We start from the raw sequence: 25,291 nt of genomic DNA, 5'->3' as shown, positions 1-25,291 counted from the left end.
AACATTGTGGTACATGATTCTTTTTGAATTATGGTTTTATCAGGATATATGCCTAGTAGTAGGATTGCTGGGTCATATGGTAGTTCTATTTTTAGTGCTTACGGAACATTCTCCAGGATAGATCGTATCTTGACACAAATCAAGCCTTGGTAAATTTTAGAAAACTGAAATCATATCAAGTATCTTTTCCAACCACAATGCTATGAGACTAGATAGCAATTACAGGAAAAAGTCTGTAAAAAATACAAATACATGGAGGCTAAACAACACACTACTAAAAAACCAGAGATCACTGAAGAAATCAAAGAGGAAATCAAAAAATACCTAGAAACAAATGACAATGAAAACTCTGACAATGCAAACTCAGATTATTTTTAAAGTCTAACCTCTTTTCATTGACTTCTACCTGTATCATCTAATTATTACTGGGAGGCAATCATATACTATTGATAACATTAATATAACTTACCTCTTTTGAAAGTTTGCAAGAATATACTCCTGGATGTTTTTTTCTTTTTATTACTATATCACACCTCTGAAATTATATACCAAGGGACAGAGTTGTGTACCTGTAAATAACAGAGAAATATATTAGTAATATTATTAGAAACAAATTTAAGGAGAAATATATGTATCTAAAATTATTCTTTATTGGAACAAGAGAATTAAAAGATAAACTAAATATAATGAAATCTTTGATTAGGAGAAGATTGGGAAGGAAAAATATTTGAAAAATAAAACAGTGTTGAGCTAGTTTATATTATGTTTTTTGGGGAGAAAGTATATTATCAACAATAAACTAAGTAAATAAACTAATTATTTTTAATTATTTTTAATAATTGAAATAAGGTACCACAAGAAAGAAGTCAAGAAGTAAATCAGTGAAAATACAGGTAATGAAGAAAATTACATGATTCAAACTTAAACAAAACTTGCATATTTATTCTATGTAAGTGGGACAGAAATTATATGATTTGGAGAACAGAATACAAGGAAGAACAGATAAAATAGGCACAAATAACTTACTGTTACACTTTAATATCAAATAGAAAGAATAGAGAAGAAGTTAAAGAAATATTCTTATGAGACCTCTTTACAGGCCCACATATGGACTAAATATGTCAGAGAAATGTTTGCCTTAATTTCTGGTCTCAACAAGAACAATAAAAGAATATTTGCACAAGTAATTGCACAAGTCACTTAACATAAAAATTCAACTTATAGCTACTGATCGGTTTTATTTATAGAAAAGTAAGTTTAGAGTAATATAAAGTTATGGTGAAACAGGCATATAAGTGTATGTGTTGGTGAAATTTGAAAGGAGTGGATCATGCTTTGATAACTTCAGTAGTTGCTTCAGGAAGATGAATTTTTATTTAGGAATATAAAATATAAGATAAAGGAACAAGAACACTAAAATACAAAAAAAACAGAACTCCATACAAACAAGTATAAAGAGAAAAAAAATTAATTCATCTATCAAGTGAAAAGGAAAGCACTTTTAAAATAGGGATATTTTAAAAGTAGAGGACACATAGACTGGGAGAGAGAAAACCCAGGTTAGACAGAAACCTAAACAAATTGAAAAACAGAAAAAATGAGAAAAATATTAAAGAAAATATAGTACAACAGTTGAAAACTATAACTCAAATGACAAAATACCACAATCATTTTTCAAAATGTTCTCACCAATTCTGTGGAGGGATATTTCAGGATATTTGAATTTATTAACATAGGGAATGGTAGCAAACAAATTCATGGAAAAATATATAGTTAAATATTTCTGCCTATTTGGTTTGAAATACTCCTCTAAAAATTAACAAAAATGATTAGTTTCCATTTCCCATGTGTCCTATTGCTCCATAACAAATTACCATAAATTTAGTGATTCAAAATAATATCCAATTATTAATCTCACAGTTTTGTAGATCAGAGGTCCAGGCAGACTCTACTAGATTCTTTGTTTATGAACTCACAAGTCCAAATTCAAGGTATCAGTAAAGCTGATTTGTATGTGGAAGTTCTGGGGGAAACGTTACCTCTAATTTCATCCAGGTTCTTGTAAGAATTCAGTTCCTTATAGTTGTAGGAATGAGGATCTCACTTCCTTTCTGGTTGTCAGCTAGGGGTCAAGCTCAGCTGCTAGACTGGGGACATTCCCTGGTCCTTGCATGAGGCCCCTTCCGTCTTCAAAGCCTTTACCAGTACACTAAATCCTTCTCATGCTTCAAATCACTATGACTTCTACTACAAGCCAGAGAAGACTCTGCTTTTAAAGAGTTAATTAATTAGATTAAGCCCACCTGGATAGAAAGTAAGACTCCTGCTTATTTTCTAAGACAAAAACTTAAGATGGTTTATCTAATAAATTAATTGTGATTGAGAAGGTGTTTTTATATTTGTACCTAAATTATTTTTTTTTCCTCAAACTTTGATGGTTCTTTCACTCTAAGAGATTTGTCCTGCTGGGAATAACTACTGAAAGGAAATAAAGGAAGTAAATAACTGGTGGTTGCCTATAGCAAGTAGGAAAATAAAGAACAAAGTTCCCTCTTGTAACAATACCTGGTGCTAACACTTTATGATAATCCTTGACTAAGTCTGAATGTTTAAATGCACGTATGCTAACATTTTATTTTATTTGAGCCTTTGATATTACAAAATAGTTTTGAAAGCTTAAAAAACACACACCTGTTTTAATGTTTTTTTTTTTTTTTCTTTCGGTACGCGGGCCTCTCACTGCTGTGGCCTCTCCCGTTGTGGAGCACAGGCTCCGGATGCGCAGGCTCAGAGGCCATGGCTCACGGGCCCAGCCGCTCCGCGGCATGTGGGATCCTCCCAGACCGGGGCACGAACCCGCGTCCCCTGCATCGGCAGGCGGACTCCCAACCACTGTGCCACCAGGGAAGCCCCACACACCTGTTTTAGAATAGCAAAAGTAAGAGCTTCCTCAGTAGCATATTGTTCCCCACTTATATTTGGAAAAGTATAGTTTCAACTAGGAAAGCTCAGTAACAGAGCTAGAGTTCAATATGAATAAAGAGATTTAGCAGATTAAAAAATAAATACCACGTAGAGATTTCAAAGATATTAGTTTTCCCTTTCCTTCTATTACTACTCTTTTACTAGCTGTTTATTGGCTTCCCTTTCTTTGCCTGTTCATTAAATGTAGAATTCCTTCAAATGTATTTCCTCTATTCATCCTGTCCCTGGATAATATCATTAACATTCTCTTGGAAGTGATTCTTCACATCCTGAATATTCTTCTGAGGCCTGTAACTAAATGTCCATATAATTCAGTCTCACAAAAGAGGGAAATTGTACCATTTGCACCAACATGGATGGACCTGGAAGGCATGCTAAGTGTAATAAGTCAGTCACAGAAGGACAAATACTACATGATTCCACTTGTATGAGGTACCTAAAATAGTCAAACTCAGAAGAAGAAAAGTGTGTGGTGTTTGCCAGGTGATGGGGAGTTACTGAATCAGTATAAAATCACGGTGTTAGGGAACCAGGTCAACTTGCCAGACATGTAGCAAGCCAAACACTGAGATGCGGAGGTTTACTGCTGCCACAAGACAGCCAAGCAAGAAGGGAGAACAAGTCTGAGATCCACCCCCACGAAGGCGAGGGAGTTGGGATATTTATGGGATAAGCAGGGTGGTCTTAGGCATGGGGAAAGGTGATTGGAGATAGGGAAAAGGTGGGGTAATCGGTGCTCTACGCAGAGGCATGGGAGTTACATGCTTCTGCTATTCAAATTGGAGGCATGTTCCAGCCCTCTGATGTCAAAAGCCCATTCACTGAACACCTGCGTGGGCCCAGTTTTAGAGTCAGTGGTGCCAACCAGCCTTACCTGGCTTGTGCTGCACAGGAGCTGACTCCAAGTTCCTGTAAAACAACTGGGCTGTGTGAAGCTGGGAAGATGTCTGTTAAAAAGAAGGGAAAAAAAGAAAAGCAAAATAACTGAAGTGAGCTTAATCAATGAAGACAGGTGACAAAAGCAGAAGGGTTTCAACAAGCTGTTCCCCCTATCTGTTGCTCTGCAAGACAGGCTCAAGAATTTCTATTAGCCATCAGCTTCTCTTAATTCTAGGGGGCATGGTTTCAATTGTTGTACAAGATGAGTAAGTTCTAGAGATCTGCTGTACAACACACCGCCTATACTGTCAATACTATACTGTGAACTCAAAATCTTAAGAGGTTAGATCGCATGTTAAATGTTCTTACCACAGAAAACAAACAAACAAAAAGATACACAAGGAAACTTTTGGAGGTGATGGCTATGTTTATTATGTTGATTGTGGTGATATCTTTGTTGTATGCATACGTCCAAACTCATCAAATTGTATTCATTAAATATCTGCTTTTTATATCACTTATACCTCAATAAATCTTTTTTAAAGTGAAGGTAAAAGAAAGACATTTTCAGATACAAAAAAGACACTTGGGGACAACTGACATATATGAAAAAAAAAAGTTGACTAATATAACTAAGCCCAGGGACAATCTGATTTCAAGTAAAGGTGATTTCAGGGTCCAAATGAAAAAATTAGAATTCAGCTTATCTCAATTTGTTATCTCTCCTTCCACTGGGTTGGAACTATTTTCACAGAAATACTCCCCTCATGCACAAGACTATACAATATCTCACTTCAACTTAGGGCCAAGAAAAAGCTTTCCATCTTTCACAATCAAAATCAAAGTCCTGCACCAGGTTCTCTTTAGCCCAGAGTAGGTTCTGGCACTGGATTCTCCATCTCAATGAGCACAGGCAAATGAGATAAACAGTAATTTGTGGCCCTCTTATCAGTGGTCTAGAGTGTCTCACCTTGGGGGAAGACTGGGATGCAGATTACAAGGATTCTGATTGTGAAGTGGAAGAATTTGAGTTATATAAATAAGGATTTCTTTGAGATCACCTGCTCTAGAAACTTCCTAAGCAATAATGGCTCATTACTTCTTGGATTGACTCTAAATCAAGATAATTAATAAAACATATGACAGTCTATATTAATTGTTCTACTTCCTTGCGTTGCTGTTTGGAAGTACCATGACTGAAAATAATGCAGAAGCTCCGTCTCCTGATACCTGGAATAAATTGGCCTGAATTCATATCAGTTTGCTTTCTGTACCCATTTTATATCCTGCGAGTTTCTAGACTGCTGTGTAGAGGCATAGAATAGAGTGAATTGGCCCTAACTTGCCTACAGATTATAGCACATTCATTCAGGAAGGAATTTAAGACCCTCCACTTTTTGGTTTCATCTTGCCCTTTTCCAGCCCTTACTACTATTTTCCCTTTCATGCTCCAGTCACAAGAGAATTCTTGTATTTTTCCCCCTCTAAATTTATACAAATCCATCAATACATGCTTAGTGAGTGAATGAGTAAATGAATATTTCTTGAAGTTATTATTCATTTTAGGTTCCCTTTGCACTTAAGATTATTTTATACTTTTAGAGTTAAATGCATTCCTTACAACCTTTCTAGACCCAAATTAAATGCAATTTCATAATAAAGCTGCAACACTTCCCCCCGCAAAAGGTTTTTCAATTATTTTGCATGTCTACATATATGTGTAGGTATATATATATTTGAATATATATATATTTAAAGATTTATTTGATTCTATATCAATTATTTTTGCTTTCTGCTTTTTCATTATCCCCCTCCAAAGAGTAAAATGTACACTTGGTTCATTTCTTTACTACTGTAGCACCTAACACAGTTGTTGCTCAAAAAAATTACGTAACGGATAAGATAGTTGTATAATTTAGTATTGTTCATATATTATTTCCTACATATATAGGTCAGTTTTGTTTCCTAACTCTTCTCAGTTGGAAGCCATTAAACAGTACAGAACTATATTTATTGTATAGATTCAAGCATGCAGTGGACACAAATAAGTAATTTTTCACTTCCCACTTATTAGAATCCTGACCTACCAATTATCTGGTTTTATATCAGCCTTAATGGTATTGGAAAATACCCCTTCTTTGCAACTCAGAATATGAGATTATATACCTGATGTATCTTAAGCCCGTCTGAACAAAGACCCTATATATATTATTGTTTTTTTCCAGATAGCATTTAGAAATAAGTGTTTGTATTTTTTTTTATTGGAGTGAAATTGCTTTACAATGCTGTGTTAGTTTCTGCTGTACAATGAAGTGAATCAGCTATATGTATACCTATATCCCCTCCCTCTTGGACCTCCGTCCCCCCCCATCCCACCCATCTAGTTCGTCACAGAGCACTCAGCTGAGTTCCCTGTGCTGTACAGCAGGTTCCCACTAGCTATCGATTTTACACATGGTAGTGTATTTATGTCAAACCTAATCTCCCAATTTGTCCCACACTCCTCTTCCCCCACTGTGTCCACATGTCTGTTCTCTACATCTATGTCTCTATTCCTGCCCTACAAATAAGTTCATCTGTACCATTTTTCTAGATTCCACATATATGCGTTAATATACAACATTTGTTTTTCTCTTTCTGGCTTACTTAATCTCTAAAATATACAAACCGCTCATGGAGCTCAATATCGGAAAAACAAACAACCCAATTAAAAAATGGGTGGAAGACCTAAATAGACATTTCACTAAAGAAGACATACAGATGGCCAAGAGGCACATGAAAAGATGCTCAACATCACTAATTATTAGAGAAATGCAAATCAAATCTATAATGAGGCATCACCTCACACCGGTCAGAATGGCCATCATAAAAAAAATCTACAAACAATAAATGCTGGAGAGGGTTTGGAGAAACGGGAACCGTTTTGCACTGTTGGTGGGAATATAAATTGATACAGCCACTATGGAGAACAGTATGGAGGTTCCTTAAAAAACTAAAAGTGTTGGTATTTTTGCATAAAATAAACCAATTTCTACTTACATGGATGGAAGGAATACTCTAGAAGAAAGTAAATAAACAGACATTCAAAACATTCTAACAAATCTAGTTCACCTTTTGCACAGATTTGCAATATTTTATTATATAATGAAATGAAGATGTATTTTAAGTCAGATTGCTAATGTGTGGACAGCATGCCTACATCAGAAGACGTGTAGTTTAGAATTCTGTTTATTTTTATTTTTAAGTAAAAATACTGATTGAACTGTGCTTAATTATTTTTTTATCCAAAATACATAAAACTCAAGATAGATAATGTTTTCATCTGTGGGAAATAACTTGCTTTTCTTGTACTGATAATTAAAGGTTATAGCAAACATTGAGAAAAAATGACAGATTAAAAAAAAGTAATAATCCTTTATAGCAATGAAAACTTTAATCTGCTACTTGAAAGCAATAGAACAGCAAAGGACAGGATCATATCAGTGTGGTCTTATTTAGAATACAACATTCAAATTCACTAAGTGCTTTATGTTTTTGTCTGAATTCTGACTCAATCTTTAGAATCTATAAAGATAATAAACAAATCAAAATATGGCTTCTATTCTATCTTTGTCAGGTGATTAAGTATATTTAGAAAAATGTAAAATAGCACAGACTTCACAAGCAAAATTCATTTTCGTATGTAGAAAAAAATTTCATGAAAATGATGATTCTTCTTTTGTATAAAATCACTGCAAAAATGAGAAAACTCATTTTAATATTCCCCATTGAATGATATCCCAGTCCTATGATTCCAATTGCAAGTTAAGTGAAATTCAGGGAATTTCAATAGAAGATTAGAATTGGTCTATTGACCAAGATTCAATAGAAGGAATGGACTTTCTTTTTCCGGCATAGACTGTCACCACTTTACTCTCCATCAAATATGTGGGTCAGTCTAAGATTTCAACATAATTATCATTTTGTATGTGGTTACTTTGGGTGACATGTTTGGCTTTTATTGATATTTCTAAACAGATTAACTAAATGAAAAATTTAAAATACCATAATGACAAATATTTTTAATTTGTCTAATTTTCTTTTCAATCACCTATTTTTTCTAGATATCATAGATAATGTATCAACTTTTACATATTTTTGCCCAAATTGAGGATAAAATAAATTTGCCACCACTTTATCTTCTTTTTATTTTGGGTTAATTTTCTACCTAGGTATTAATATGAATACTATGAAAGAACAATAACTCCTATAAACCATAGATTGTTCCATGGATCTGCAACAAAACCATCTTTCTTTTCCAGAAAAATCTCACCACTTAAAAGGGGACCTGTAAAGAAACTTACATGGATTTGGCATGCAATGAAGCAAGCTTTTCATAAACAAATGGTTCCCCAGTACATAAACTCATTAATGTCCTTCATAGGAACACTAATAAAAGTAAATCATGAGATGGGAGATTTGGGCATTATAACAGACCTTAGGGCCATGTTCTATTCCATCACCTATGAGTTTCACCTTCTTATTGATGACACTGAGTAGTGCATATTCAATTTCTAGCCATTTCATCAACAGATATTACTTGTGACTAAGGGTTCCATTTCCTATTCCTACCCCATGATATTCCATTGGCTCAATAACCATCATTTCTAGGAGACCATGTAAGCGCTTTATAAAAGTGAATTAGACACATTCATGTGCCTGCATGTTTAGGGTGTCATTGACATTTTTTAAAAAACCTATAAATAAAAGATCCATTTGCTCATTATTATTATTATTTAGAAATACAAAATGATTCCATTATTTCTGCACTACTATTTCTGTTACAAAAGACCACTTCATCCTGATGAAACACATGGTGATTTAGGACAGAATAGCAAGTAGGTTTCAAAGCTGTCATGTTTGCATTAACCTCTTCCATATTTTCAAATATATCTCTCTTCTATCACCTATCCCTCATCTGCTCTCACATTAATTTCTCATTCTTCATATATTATGAATATTTACTTAATAATTAAAAAGAGCAGAAAGGAGCCAACTGACGGTTTTATATGCATTGTGGTCTCTCAAATCTTGCTCAATAAGTAAATACCTTGCTAAATAAATAAATTAGGCCTCACTTGATCCAGAAACCATGGATTGGTACTAAACATGGGGACAAATGTAAAAAGAACATCCAGTTCTTGTAAAATACAGAAAGTACAAACACAAATTACAGGATCTCATATTTTAAAGGCTCAAAGTTCCTTAAAATTTATGTGATTTACTAATTTCCTCTAGAATTTCTTGTAGAACAGTAGATAAAAATTGGATACGTAGTAATTTTAAGGCTAAACTTTATTTTTACCTTAATATGAATATATTTACATTTTCCTCAGTTCCATGAATGTCATGGAATCTCAGTAGGGAAGTGACTTTTCAAAGTAAGCTCTGGGCAGGGAGCCACAAGGAAAACTACAGTGGCACAGATATGCTGTGCTTCTAAACGTGGAAGATCAGTTGCATGGTACCGTGGGATGTTTGATTTAAACATCAATGAACTATGTAAGACAAGGTACATTCATCAATATGAGTTTTTATTTTAACTTTAGGAATTAGATGTGAAATGATGTTCAGGTTTATTAAATAAAGGGAAAGCTGTCAACTAGATGTTGAGGTTTTTATTTTTATTCATTCTGACAATATCCCTCTTTAGTTGGTATATTAAGACCATGTACATTTAAAGTGATTATTGATATAGCTGAATTGATATCTACCATGTTTGTAGCTGATTTCTATTAATATCATTTGTTCTTTGCCCCTACCCTCTTTTTCTGCCTTCTCTGGTTTTGACATTTTATATAATTCCACTGTATCTCCTCTCTTAGAATGATGATTATACTTAAAAAAAAAAAATTAAGTGGTTGCCCTAGGGTTTGCAATATACATTTTAAACTAATCTTAGTCTACCTTTGAATGACACTTTAAATAAATCAAATAACACAAATATCACTTCACACTTGGTATGAGTACCCTATAAAAGTATTTTCGATTCCTCCCTCCCATTCTTGGATACTGTTGCCAATAATGTCACTTATTTATATGCTATAATCACCCAAAACATTATTATTATTATTTTAAACAAACTGTTATCTTTTAGATCAACTAAGAATAACAAAATAAAATATTTTAACATCTTTATTGGAGTATAATTGCTTTACATTGCTGTGTTAGTTTCTGCTGTATAACAAAGTGAATCAGCTATACGTATACATATATCCCCATATCCCCTCCCTCTCGTGTCTCCCTCCCACCCTCCCTATCCCACCCCTCTAGGTGGTCACAAAGCACGGAGCTGATCTCCCTGTGCTATGCGGCTGCTTCCCACTAGCTATCTATTTTACATTTGGTAGTGTATATATGTCCATGCCACTCTCTCACTTCGTCCCAGCTTACCCTTCCCCCTTCTCGTGTCCTCAAGTCCATTCTCTATGTCTGTGTCTTTTTTCCTGTCCTGCCCCTAGGTCCATCAGAACCATTTTTTTTAATTCCATATATATATGTTACCATACGGTATTTGTTTTTCTCTTTCTGATTTACTTCACTCTGTATGACAGACTCTAGGTCCATCTACTTCACTACAAATAACTGTTTCATTTCTTTTTATGGCTGAGTAATATTCCATTGTATATATGTGTCACATCTTCTTTATCCATTCGTCTGTCGATGGACACTTAGGTTGATTCCATGTCCTGGCTATTGTAAATAGAGGTGCAATGAACATTGTGGTACATGACTCTTTTTGAATTATGGTTTTCTCAGGGTATATGCCCAGTAGTGGGATTGCTAAGAAAATAAAAAATAAATAGAACTACCATACAACCCAATATAAAATATTTTATTTTACCTTCTTTTATTCCTTTGATGATATTTTTCCTTTCTTTTATGCAGATCCAGTTTCTGACCCATATAAATTTTCTTCTCCCTGAAGAACTTCTTTTAATGTATCTTGCAAGGCAGGTCTACTGGCCAGGAAGGCTCTCAGTTTGTTTTTGTCTGAGAAGGTCTTTATTTCTCCCTCACTATTGAAGGATAATTTCACTGGATATAGAAATCTATACTTTGATTTTTTTTCTTTATTTTAAATACTTTAAATTTTCACCTCACTCTCTTTTTGCTTGCATGATTTCTGATGAAAAGTCCATTGTAATTTTTTTCCTTATTTCTCTATAAGTAAGGTGTCTTGTTTACTTTGGCTCCTTTCAAGATGTGTCTTCATCTTTGCTTTTCTGTTGTTTGAATATGATATGACTAAGTGTAGAATTTGATATATATCCTCATTGCTGTTCTTTTAACTTCTCAGGTTTGTATTTGGTGTGTGTTATTAATTTTGGAAAATTCTTGGCCATTATTAACTCAAATATTTCTTTTGCTCCATTTTCTCTTTTTTCAAATTCTGATATTCCCCATGGCCAGCTAATATTCTACTAAAAAATAAAATAGAATATAAAATTAAGTAAAATAAAATAAGGAGCAACATTGCAATGGTTTGAATATGATTTGATCCATTAAAGAAAATAATCTATCTGCATAAAGGTTCATAAGGTTTATAGTTAATATGTAATTTAGAATATTTTGAACTAACGGGTTTTTTGTTTTTGTTTAGTGTTTTTCAATAAAAGTAAACTGAATTTGAATATAGACTTTTCCCTAAAGAATTGAAATAATTATCATTGCTTCATTACTTTCCTTGCCTTAATTTTCTTATCATATCTATGTATATGGAGATTATAGATCTGTAATCCTTAGTGCAATTCCTGATATGATACATATCTTCAATGAATATTTGTTCTCCCTTTCCTTTTTGTAATCTGGATGCTGGTCCAAGGATATGGTTGCTGTCTAATTTCTCGAACATGTCAAGGAATGGAAAGTAAACTGTAGTACATCACTATGTCAAGGCCAGCAAATATATCATTTTATAAAACTGACAATAAAACTTCTCTTTAAAAATTACAAGGTTGCCTTTAAGGTTTGAAGCCAACATCAACAATGCACTGCCAGCTTCTGATTAGTTTATACAGAAGTATTTAAGAACAAAGAAGAGGCACACTGTACCACACAAAAATTTGCACATGAAAGTTTATTGTAGCTTGATTCATAATTGCCAAAACTTTGAAGCAGCCAAGAGGTCCTTCAAAATGTGAATGGAATACAACAGATAAACTGTGGTACATCCATACAATGGCATATTACTCAGGGATAAAAAGAAATAAGCTACCCAGCCATGATAAGACATGGAGGAACATTGAATATATATTACTTAGTGAAAGCAGCCAGTCTGCAAAGTCTGCATGTTATATGATTCCAACTACCTGACCTCCTGGAAAGAGAAAAACTATAGGGATAGTAAAAAAAAAAAAAAATCAGTAGTTGCTAGGGGTTGATGTGGAAGGGGTGAAGAGGTAGAGAACAGGGGATTCTCAGGGCAGTGAAACTATTGCGTATGATACTCTTATGATAGATACATAACATTATACATTTGGAAAAGCCCATAGAGCTGTACAATAAAAGAGTGAACTTTAAACTATGGGCTTTAGTTAACAATAACATATCAATATTGGTTCATCAATTTTAATAAAAGTACGAGGCCAATGCAAGATGTTAATAATAGGGAAACTGGTTGGGGTTTGTGGGGGGGACAGATGAGAAGGGAGAGAGTATAGGGAACTCTGTACTTTCCGTTCAATTTTTCTGTAACCTACAGCTACTCTAATAAATCAAGTCTACTAATTAATGAAGTAAAGCAAAAAATACTGTAAGTCAAGCATATTGTCATTGTAACATACAATTTAGTTTTTAAAACATATATAAATTTCCTAATTTTTTTTTTTTTTTTTTTTTTGCGGTACGCAGGCCTCTCACTGTTGTGTCCTCTCCCGTTGCGGAGCACAGGCTCCGGATGTGCAGGCTCAGTGGCCATGGCTCACGGGCCCAGCCGCTCCGCGGCATGTGGGATCTTCCTGGACCAGGGCACAAACCCGTGTCCCCTGCATCAGCAGGCGGACTCTCAACCACTGCGCCACCAGGGAAGCCAGCTAATTTTTTTTCTTGCACATTATTTTTTTTCAGGGTGTTTCTTTTTAATAACTTCTAACTTAGCTTGACTCTTTTCTAATGGATAAAGCCGGAAATTAAATATGCTTTTATTATTCAGAAGATATGATGTTACAGGGAATTATTAATATTTAAGAATGTATTAACATATTTATATATTGTAATATTAAATGGATTTTTGTTTCCAAACAAAACACAATTGACAGGATAAAAGTAAAATTACCCAGTGATGAGCATCATAATGAGCGATATGGAACTATCTCATTAACATTTTATCCTGTCAACCATAGAGATACTCAGTCTAAAAAAATAGAAACAAAACTTTCTCAGGGCAACTTGAATTACATACTATGGTTTCAATTTGTGTAAAATATTTGGCATTGATAAATGTTCTCAGAACACTCTCTACATTAAAAGTTTGGTGGGGACATAATAGTTGTAACAAAAAACAAATACAGATTTATAGAGAACAGGAATAACAGCAGTCTGTTGTGATTTATGAAAACAATGAGTTCTTTAGAAATTATAAATTATTTTATCATTATATTTTAAATATAGAATACACTTCATTTGAATAATATTTCATTTTTACATTATTGCATTGAGAAATACTGACCCTAATAGTGTTATGGGTTGAACTGTATCCTCCATAAAGATATGTTAAAGTGTTAACCCCCAATACTGCAGAATGTGAACTTATTTGGAAACAGGGTCATTACAGATGTAATAAAGATGAGTTTATATAGGAGTGTTCTCTTAGTCCAGTGTGTCTGATGTCCTTATAAGAAGATGCAACTGTAAGCCAAGGAATGCCAAGGGTTGATGGCTGCCATCAAAATTTAGGAAGAGGTGAGAAAGAATTCTCCCCTATAGGTTTCAGAGGGAGCATGGTGCTGTCAACACCTTGGTATTAGACTAATAGCCTCCAGAAATGTGATTGTATACATTTCTGTTGTTCAAGCAAGTAAGTTTATGGTACTTTGTATAATGGCCCTAGGAAACTAATATAGATAGTAACCTATACAAACTACCTATGCTCTCATTTTTTATCGTAACACTTATCACTCAAAAAACGATATTATGTTCTCTACTTTTTAATCATCTTTCTTTCCTAGTAGAATGTAAACTTCTTGATGGCAGGAACTTTGTTCTCTATTTTGTTCACAAAACTTAGAACATTGCCTGACAGTTGAATGTTTATTAGTAATGATAGGTTTGGTTATTACACAATAATAAGAAACATCCCAATATCAGTAATTTATGAAAGGTTTATTTTAGTGTATGCTACATGCCCTATACAGAGCTCCTCCCCTCATTGTAGTCAGTCAGTGATCCAGGCTGCTGGAAAATCCATTTGATGCCTGTCTCCATGGTCATAGAGACAGAAGAAAGGGAACATAGAAAAGCATGACCTGACTCAAAGTTTTTATATTTTGTCTTAGTTGGGGTCTGTTCAGGAAACAGATGCTGAACAATTAAGAATAACTTGAGGAATGTTTAAATACAAAGAAAGAAGAATAAGGAAATTACCAGCAATAAATCTGGAACTGGGGCTGGGTGAGGGAAGAAGAGGTTAGCACACCTGGAAAAAGAGGGAACCACCTGGAGAACTAACAGTGACCTTCCATGGAGAGACTCAGCTAGATAAGGAGACCTCATGGGGAAGAAATCCATAGGATAAATAGTCAGTCCCATCTCTCCTTTTTCCTTGCTAACTCTTGTCAATGTTCTTCATTGGAGGAATTGAACCTAACCTGAAGTCAGAGAGCAAGGGAGCTTTTGGATGTAGTCCTTATAAGTCAGTATCCCAAGTCTAAGCAGGACCAGGAAGGATAGAGAGTAAATTGGAGATGCAGTAGACGATATTTGGCTCATTATTTCCATTTTTGCCATTTTATAATATTTCAAGGAGCAATCTTACACATCAGTCCTTGTCTACTCTCAAATTATCTAGGATACATACCTAAAGTTGCTTACCCTATTTTGTTAGCTAGTAGACACTTTATAAATCCTATAAATAACAAGGGAATCTACTTATCTTTGTGATTCATAATTCCTCATAACGCATAGTCTTATTTTCAATGTTTTTTTGTGAAAAGTAAAAGGTCCTATTTCACAAGGATGACTATGTTACATAATTTCAAGATTCAGTTCATTGCATAGAAGGCAACACTTGAGGGTGATTTCAAGAAATAAAGGGTCCTAAATTAAGTTTGAGTTACAGAGGACCAGCAGTATATTGAATAGGAAATATTTTTAATCTATTTAAGCTATTTAAATTTCTTTATTTATCACCTATTATGCAAATATTTTTAACAATCTAAATTTAGATTGGTTTGCAATATGTTTTCAACATAGAGACTCTGATATTATTTCTAGTTATATCTAAGAAACTAGATTTTTGCATTGTCTCTATTATTAGGTTAGTAAGAGAGAAGTATTGGCTATATTGATTTGATTATTTGGTATCTATTAAGAGAATCATTATTTAACCAACTAACAAACCAATGAACAAACCAATATGCTTAATGTTGTGGTAAATTAAAATTAAATGGGACATGATCTCTGTCCTCAGGGGGATCACATGCTTACTGGCCACCAGATTGTAAAGATAACTGTGATATGCAGCAGGATGAAATAAGTATTAATACTATACTAGCCAGTGTTAAGAGATAATTTTAAGTATTTGGGAGGAATGAAGAGAAGTATTTAATTCTACATTGAGAAATAAGGAGAGTGTTCTTAGAGAAAATGGCATTTGATTTGAATATTAATGAATAGGTAGGATTTTACAGTTGAAAAAAGAAGAAAGGACTTCATAGTCTAATATAAGCAGAGTACAAAGATGGAAATAGTCTTTTCAGGGAAAAAATACTAGTACCAAATGTTTTAAATTTTGATGAAGTTCAATAGCAAGGAAGATGGGCTGAAGAGAAAGCCTAATGGCCCCTTCATTTTTGTTTTAATTGATTTATTAAAAAAATATGAATAGACAGTTCAGTACAGGAAAGGGAGAAACAGAAGCCTGCTGAAGCATGCTTGGAAAGATAGAAAATAAAATCCTTACAACCATCTTTATAACTGCTAATCAAAGTGGACTGAACAAAGGAATATGTGGAAAAATCTATGAAATAAAGTACGTTTGCCACAAATGTTTGCAATGACCTAACCTCTTAAAAGGGTGTCCTCTTGGCAGTGTGTCAGAGAAAGGATAAAAATGCAAGGAAGCAGATGTGAGTGCTGGAAGGGAGGCATCCTTTTCTGACCACAAGAACAGATTTCCCAAGGCAGGAGAGTTGATAAATGAAGAGAAAATATCACATCTGTAAAGCTGTCCACTCAGACTATGATTATTACTCTAATTTTCTCCCTAGTACACTTCAACACTAAATTATTGAAAGAAAAAAAAAAAAAACTGTAGTTCAAGTTATTAGGCAAGAACCCCTAAAGTTCTCAAGTAAACCAGCCTGCTGGGATCAGGAGGGATACTTATTTGTTGTCCTTATTAAAGTGGGAAGACCAAATGCAGGGCTCATTCATTGCATTAGTTATAAGGCACAATATACTTTATAATCTACATGAATGCTACCTAATGGAGGTATCAGTCATGCTCAGATAAAATAGTCTTAAGTCAAAGATGAACTGAGAGAAAAGCCACAATATAGAACCTATTCAAAAATGGAAGGGAAATATAGTAACATATGTTTATAAAAACAAAAAAAGCATGAAGAGAACAATTTAGATGATGATTTGCTTTAGAAAATGGAGGAAATATTATTCTACTGCTTTGTTCCATACAAGAATTTTTAGAGGTTATTGTATGTATGAAATAAGAAATCAAAAGAGGCATTATAATAAAACAGAATGAGAGTAAAGGGAAGTTACTAGAATTGAAACAAGGAGAAAACAGAAACTAATCCAAGAGTATCCCATGGTGGTTTATGATGAACATGGATATGTACTGCCCTTCCAGGAGGGTTTTGATGCACAAACCAGCTTGCTTCTCCCTTCTCTGTGTGATTCACACCATGTCTCATTTAGCGTTTAAGAAAAATAACAGAAAATCATACTAATTTCCACCAGAATTAAAGGGATTTGGTGAGAAGATGGTCATTATGGAGAAGAGAGAACTAAGATTCAGTGCAAAGATAATTAGTATTCCTGAAGGAAATAGGAAAGAATTGGTACAGGAAAGAATCTTTCAAAAATGTGATAGAATGTTCTTGAAATACTAGAATGCCTGAAAATTCAGATATGTTATGCAATATATAAGAAAAATGACAAAGCATAATGATTAAGAAATATCCTGATGAATTTACTGACCTACATGGATTAGAAAAAGAATTCCATAGGGAGTTATCTTGTCCATGGAATTTGCCTCTGAAGAATGAAAGCAAAAAAGATTACCTACATATTTTTGATGGAAAACAATATTCCTCCTCTTATATGACTAAAACATAAGCAATATATTATCCAATACTCAGGAATTATGAAAAGATAGCATGTATATACCCTTTCTGAAAAAAAAATTGTTTTGAACGCACAGTCCAGCCAATTCCCAGTTTAATCAAAATTAAGAAATTACAATAGGGTAGTTGTGTCATAAAAAACCTGATGGTACTTATTAAATTCTTTTTAACTTCCTATAATAGTGTATGATTCTCTTTATAAGCTTTGTGGTTTTTCTGTTATATGTGATCAAGTTACAGTGGTCTGAAGACTCTTTCCTAAGGATGTGTTTTTGTTAAGTTGAACCATATGAAACTGCCCTTTTAGTAGGTCAAAAAATGGTAGAATATAAGGAATTTCATGAGATTCAATTTCACAGAATTTTTAATTTCAAAAATGTTAACATAATTTTAGGCATCTTTTCCTTTGATGATTTAGGTGAGATTTTTAAAGTTTTTCTTTGTAAGTCTATTCATATACTACCATCTTTCCCTGAAATCCATGAATTTTTATTAATTAGATTTCTTAATAAGCTCCTTTTTTCAGATTAAAAAAATAAATCTTGCCTGAACAGAATAATTAGGTTAACCTTTCTTTGCTCAAAAGTTCACTTGTATAAGTCATGGTGATTTATAATGACATCAGTGTACCCTCTCAATGTTTAACAATTAAATCTATTTTTGTTCTTATCTTCACTTTGACCTAAAATTTAATCATTTTCATTATTCCAAGAAAAGACTTATTGTATGGAATAAATTATCTCCATAGCTAATAATTTAGTCACTTGAAACTAAACATTATTAATATAAATGCTTTATAATTTGTTTTGTTTGCAAATCTTTATGAGGAGACAAAAGCCATAGCTTATTTAATCTCAACATCCTGCTGTTATCAAGAGCTCCTTTTTTGCTAAGGGATTCTGGGAATATGGCGACCTGAGTATATCCTCCTTACTCTTCATTCCCAACTACAATTTACTTCCCTCTGGTTAACCAGGATCCTGCTAAAACTGGAAAACACTTGGAGTGGCAATATCTCTGTTTAATTTTCAAAGGGCTCCCTCAGCAATCATAGGAAAAAAAAAAAAAAAAATCAGTAGAAAGCAGGGACAGAGCCCAGGCAATAGATCCCAGGAAGAGCTTTGCTATCAAAAGTATTAGCACTTAAGTCTAAAAATAACTTCAACAGGAATAAGCATGTTGATGTCCTTGACATTGAAAAAGGTCAGGAGAAAGTCATTAGCTTTTTTGCCTTTCACCAAAGGTGAGATTCCACCCTTACTGATATTCAAAATATAGGTCTCAAATTCAAGGAGCCATCAAAAAACTAAAAAGCTAGCATAACTTATTTGCAAAAATAGAAGGTAGAAAACAATTAAGACATGAGATAATGAGAGAGAAAAAGCCTTCACCAATACCATACATGTCACGGGAGAAAGAAAAAAAAGAGATTTAAGCTATTTAAAAAGTGAGAAACCTTATTAATTAAGTACTTGAAGAAAGACTTCACCCAAAATAATAAACTGAAACAGAGAACTCAATACGGGAAAAAATGAACAGCAGAGGAAAGAGTGGTTAGGAGTGAACCTTGATATTTAGGTATTTAATGGCTAAAGATAGCCTCTTTAGGACTATGCAATATCAACATCAAAGAAAGTTTCCTCAATCAGAAGAATCACAGAGTAAGAGAATTTCTATTAGAAACTAATGATCAGAAAAGAAAAAAAAAAAAAGCTAGGAAATGAAGGTTGAGAGAGAGGATATTATGTACATGTATTCTAAAGGCAAAACAGAAAAATGAGAGGGAAAACTAGTGGATGAGAGGAGAAAAAGTAAAATTATTATAAAGATCATATCCTTCTTTTGAGAGGGAAGTAAATTAAAGTGCCATGGTTGAGTAAAATACATCTCAGCGATGAAAAACAGTTATCTTTTCAAAAATTAAGTACTGGTCATTCATATCTGATTAGGAGAATAGGTTAAAAAATGGTAATTATTTAAAGAAATGGGAAATTGGAGTAGACAGAAACTAGCAATAAACAAAACAAAGTCCCTGCTCTCGTGGAGTTTACATTTAGTGGGAGGAGGTAAAATAAATTCATTTTTAGGAGGTGATATTTCTATGTAGAAAAATGAAACAGCATAAATGATGGAAAATGATGAATGATCAAGGAAATTGTTTCTCACAGCATGGCAATGCTCAAACTGGAAGCCTGTCTGGCTTATTTGGAAAATAGAAAGAAGTCATGGTATCTAAAAAAAATGATGAGCAAGGAATTCAAAGATAAGAGATCAGAGAAGTAGTAAGGGCAAACATCATGCAGGGCCTTATATGCCATGGTGAAGAATGATTTTATTCTAAGTGAGATGGGAGTCACTGGAAGTTTATGGGCAGAGTAATGAGAGGCTTTACCTTGTATTTTAATACAATTACTCACCTGTGTTGAAAATAAGATTAGAAGTAAAAGGGTAAAGACAGGGGGAACTCCCTTATAGATTTTATTTTTTTTAATTTGGTAAGTTTCCCATGTACAGAAATAAGGTGATGACAAATTCCATATGTGCCTAACAATGGTCTCTGCAAGAGAATATTTGCTCCCCAATATTAGTTGCTCAAATTCTTTAGAAATATAGCCCTACATTTTTGGTGGGATACATTCCATTTAGCCTAAAGATAGCATTTCCTCCTATACCTAGCAGCTAGATATGGAAAAGTGACTACACTCATGCCAGTAGGAGGTAAATGTAAGTGTTATGCCTCTTCTTTATGAAATTCATGTGATGTCAGGGCTGGAACTACCACCCTGGACCATGAACTGACCCTAGAAATTAAATACATGCAGAGCAGAGCACAGATAAAAGAACCTTAAATAACTACCACAACAGAAAACTACACCAGCCCTGGACTACTTACCGCGGGCTTTGTATTTGAGAAGGAAAACTTCCCTATCTTCTTTTAATCATAGCTATTTGGGGTTTCTCTCATCATGCTGAATATAACCATAACTGATATAATTTGGCAAACAAATTAAAGCATCTGCCTGAAACCTTAGCCAGAGAAAATTTTTCCCAGTACACATGAGCTAAGTACATGGAGCAACTGTTACAAATATTTTGGTCAAACATTTTGTGAGCAATCATAACAGCAAAAATGTGTTTGTAACTACAAAAGGACATTTTGAAAAGGAAAATTTCCATTTGTTAATAATCTTTGAGCACGTGAAATTGACTACCAACTTTCCAATTAAGACCTCACAAAAGGACTTATAATCTCCCACCTACCAATCAATTCTAGCCACTAGCTAACTAGATTTTCTTCTCAGGGACACTAGAACAAAGGGAAATGCACATTTTTTTTTCTATTATTAGCATATAATTGATATCCAGTAAATGTTTTAAGCATCAGGTCACTGATTCCAGTTTATTTTTAAGCATTCAGATAGTGTGAACGTTTGATTTCCATGGGAACATAACAAAAAGGAATTAGAAAACACTAATTTATTTCATTTCATTTTGACTAATTTGTATGACTTAGATATAGGGTTTATGAGCCAGTGCTTAATTTCATGGCTGTCACAAAACTTATGGTTTTCAAAAACAGACAAAGTGTTGCCAAAAATTATAAGTAACAAAATTTTCTCAAAGACAGTCTTGTGATATTCCTGAACATGAGTTTCATATTTTCTAATTATAAATAAAATGTATATTTATTAACATATATTTGGAAAATACAAGATATTATAAAATCACCCTCAACAAAATCATTTGAACAGCATATATACAAAATCACTTGTATCTTCTTAGCTAAATAGCTGTTTTTCATTTTGCCATTTTATGAATTTCCTTTCACTCATTTGAAATAATTTACTCATAGAATAATTTGAACATTGTTATTCTTTATTTTTGAAAGTTTGTAAGATATTTAGTTTTATACTTATTTATGAATGTACATTTTAAAATTAGAAAAAGGTATAATTGAAAGTGTTATTTGATCATAGTAAAAATGTCCAGGATGCCTACAAAACTCTGTAAAACTTATTTAAATAGCTATCACTCCTTAGTCGGGTCAAATTTGAACTACAGCAAAACTCTTCTCTGGCATAACAAAAGAATCTTTAGAAAAGCAAGTTATTCCCACCCTGCCAAAGAAAACAGCTCATTGACCTATAAAACTTTAATATATAAGAGCAAAGTAAGACTTATCCTTATAAAGTTACTAACTTCAAGGAAAAAGAAAAAGAAAACCTACAAAGGTCTAGGCAGAAGAGTAGGTTGCCCACAAAGAAAACAAATAACTGGAATTATTTTATAGTTTTCAACATCTACTCAACAGCACCAGAAGCCAGATCAACTTTGACAAGTAACTGTGCGGAAAAAGACACATGCTGATGACCCTTTACCCAATTAAGTTCATTTTAATATGCAAAGGAAATAGAAAATATGTTTAAATGACTTAATGATTCAACAATGTAATCTTATACACTTACAGAAGAATTTATTTGAAGACATAATTTTGCCAAATGAAAGATAAATTAACCCACAAATGTGGAAGCCATTTCAAAAAACTATGATATTTAATTGTCTAAAAATATAGAGTTGATCTAAAAGACTGTTAAAAAAAAGATTGGTGGGCTTCCCTGGTGGCGCAGTGGTTGAGAGTCCGCCTGCCGATAGAGGGGACACGAGTTCGTGCCCCGGTCCGGGAGGATCCCACACGCTCGAGGAGCAGCTGCGCCCATGAGCCATGGTTCCGCAACGGGAGAGGCCACAGCAGTGAGAGGCCCACGTACCGCAAAAAAAAAAAAAAAAGATTGGTATTCATTGTTATATGCAATTGTCAACATTATGTTTTCCCATAATGTAAAAATAATAAATATAAAAATATACTGATTCCCAAATCATTTAAATGTATGGTGACGTATCAGGAATTAGAAAAAAAATGCTAATTCATTCAACATTGGTCTAAAGATTAAAAATCTTGGTTAGAATATCTGATTGGCTCATTCATGTCCCATGGTCTCTGTGCTTCTAATTTTTCTTTTTTTCCCCCCAGTTTTATTGAGATATAATGGATATATCACATTGGACAAGTTTAAGATATACAAGATGATGATTTGATACATGTCATGATATTTACATGATATTGTAAAACTATTACCACAGTAAGGTTAGTTAACATATCCATCACCTAACATAATCACCTAGGTATCACATTTTTTCCTGTGGTGATAGAATTTAAGATCTTCTCTTGTAATAACCTGTGAGTTACAGTATCATTCACTATAATGTTCAGTTTCTAATCTTGTATATCCAACCATAGCTGCTCCTCTCCACAGTCCAATAACAGGCAGCAGTTAAAGATTTTGAAAACCTAGATTAGATAATGGAACACTGTAGATTAAAATCATCCAAGGACTTCTAATTTCACAAAGAATAGAATTCAAACTCATAATCAGAGATTATGAATTTCTATGATCTTGCAACCACCCATCTCACCAGCCTCAACTCACACTGCTCTCTCTTTCGTTCAATGAGCTCCTGTCACATTTTGTGGACTGCATTTTCCACCTCAATGCTCTTCACTTAAAGATCCATTGGCTTAGAAGTCTCTTCTCATAGACTCGTTGTTTAACTGATTTCTTCTCATCCTTCAACTCTCAGCTAGAGTTTCACCTGCTTAGAGAGGTTTTACCTCATCATGACATTTTAAATACTTTCTCAGTATTTCATTCTGCGGAAGTACCCTGTCCACTTTAATCATAGCAGTAATGTTTGTAGTCTTTTAATTTTTTTCATAAAATTACATTTCTCATGTTTTGTTACTATTTAGGCTTTTAGATTAAATTGTAAACACTCACATATATATGGAAGTCACATATGTAATTTTAAGATATATCAGATATATCACTCCCTTCAATATGGAGAATGATTTAGAGAGAAATAATATAAAAGACAGAGAGATTTGTATAACTAATAAATGCTGCTCAAAGTGATGAATGCTGTATTAAAAGTAAATTAATATTGCTATTGAAGCACTGAGAGACTTTCATTTGAGTAGTTTACTGATCTGGACATTTAGAGTGTTTTAGCAGTAGAATCATTTCTACATTCATCTTTCCTGCCTCATCTCACTGAAAGCTTTTACTTTGAAATCACATTTGGGATTATAAACCTTTAAATAATATTTTAAAACATTGCCTTCATCTTCAATGCAAAAATCTTACTGATCATCATACCTCTACTTGTATTCTGCATTCAAAATCGAAGACATAAATATTGTGAAATACGTTGAAATTATGAAAAGCAAAAGTCATGTTGACCTTTGAATAACTATTGCACATTCATAGATATTTCTTCCGAATGAAAATTCTCAAAAATAATCTTGATAACAACAAGTTATTTTTGGTGTCTAACATTTTTGAAAAGGCATAGATTCAGAACTAATTTTTAGTAATAATAGTAATAAAAAGATATTAATGCATAATATTGTAATAATAGTGTTAATATTTATCATTGGTGAGATTATGGTTATTTTAAATGTTTTATTATACTTTGTATATTTTCCTATTGTTTAGAATTAGCATGAGTTATTTGCATAATAAAGTGTTAGTAATATAATCATTCACTCAAAAATATTTATGAGCAGCTATAGGTATTTGAATTTCTTCTAGGATCTTGGGTACATGAGTGAATAAAACAGAAAAGATCCTTTGCCCTTGTGGAGTTTATATTTTAGAAAGAGGAGAGGGACAGTGAGGAATACACATAGTAAGTAACTAAATTATAGAACATATTAAAAATTTTTAACATGTTAAAATTTTTAACTTTTAACATATTTAAAATTTTTAACATGTTAAAAGTGCTATGGAAAAACAGGAAGAATCAGAGTAACATTAAGGGAGATCAGAAGTGTCTGGGAAAGGGGATGGTTGCATTCCATTGTCAAGACAGGCTCTGATGTGAAGTGAGGTTTCAGTAAAACCTGCTAAGAGGTGGAGAGAGAACTACACATACATCCAGAGGGAGAGAGAACAAGTGCATCTCAGGCAGAGGGAATAACCATTACAGTGGACCTAATGTGCCTGCCATATTTGGGGAAGAACAGGAGGCCAGAGTGAGGTCTCAGGGGAGACTGGCAGAAGAGGAGGTGAGAGACTTCAAGGTACCCCAAATGACTAAATGACTTTTGTCTCTCCCCACTCCAATACATATCTGAGCTATATCTATCAATCTGATGAGAATTTTCTTTGTCCTAGCTGTTTCCTCATGCTCCGTGCCTTAAGTTGTGGCTCTGATGGTAAAGTGAGCCCCTGCTAAATGAAAAGGCTTTAACATCAAAGAGATCTGCATTTAAGCCCTGGCTTCACCACTAAGGAAATATGTCCTTACACAAGTATTTACTTTTTCTAAGCCTCCATTTCCTTTTATGTAAGATCTAGAAAATCACACTACCTGTTTTATGGTTTTGTTCAAGGATTACACTAGATGCTATTAACACAAAGAAAGCATATCGTACTTACCTCATAGTAAGAACCCACACTTTAGTTATTTAACATTGTTATTACTGCTATTATAATTATTGTTACCCTGTCATCACAACTGCTCCATTACTTTCCCTATATTATCTCCCATTGTCCTTATATACAGGCCAGCCACTACAGATAAACTGAAATAAATGCCAATTCTACACTATGTTTATATCTCTTTTATTTTATCTAAATTCTAATTATCTTTATGCCTTGCAAGGTCCATGGAGTCCATTTATGTAAATTTTCTATATATTTTCTCTCACCTTGAAAATTCTACAGTACTTGATCTCTATACCATTAATTTGGCACTGGTCAATTGCTAGCCTCTATTGTTAGTTGTTTTATTTCATAGTTTAT

Source organism: Orcinus orca, chromosome 2 (genome assembly GCF_937001465.1).
Source record: "Orcinus orca chromosome 2, mOrcOrc1.1, whole genome shotgun sequence".
Lineage (NCBI taxonomy): Eukaryota > Metazoa > Chordata > Mammalia > Artiodactyla > Delphinidae > Orcinus > Orcinus orca.
This window is presented reverse-complemented; position numbering follows the sequence as displayed.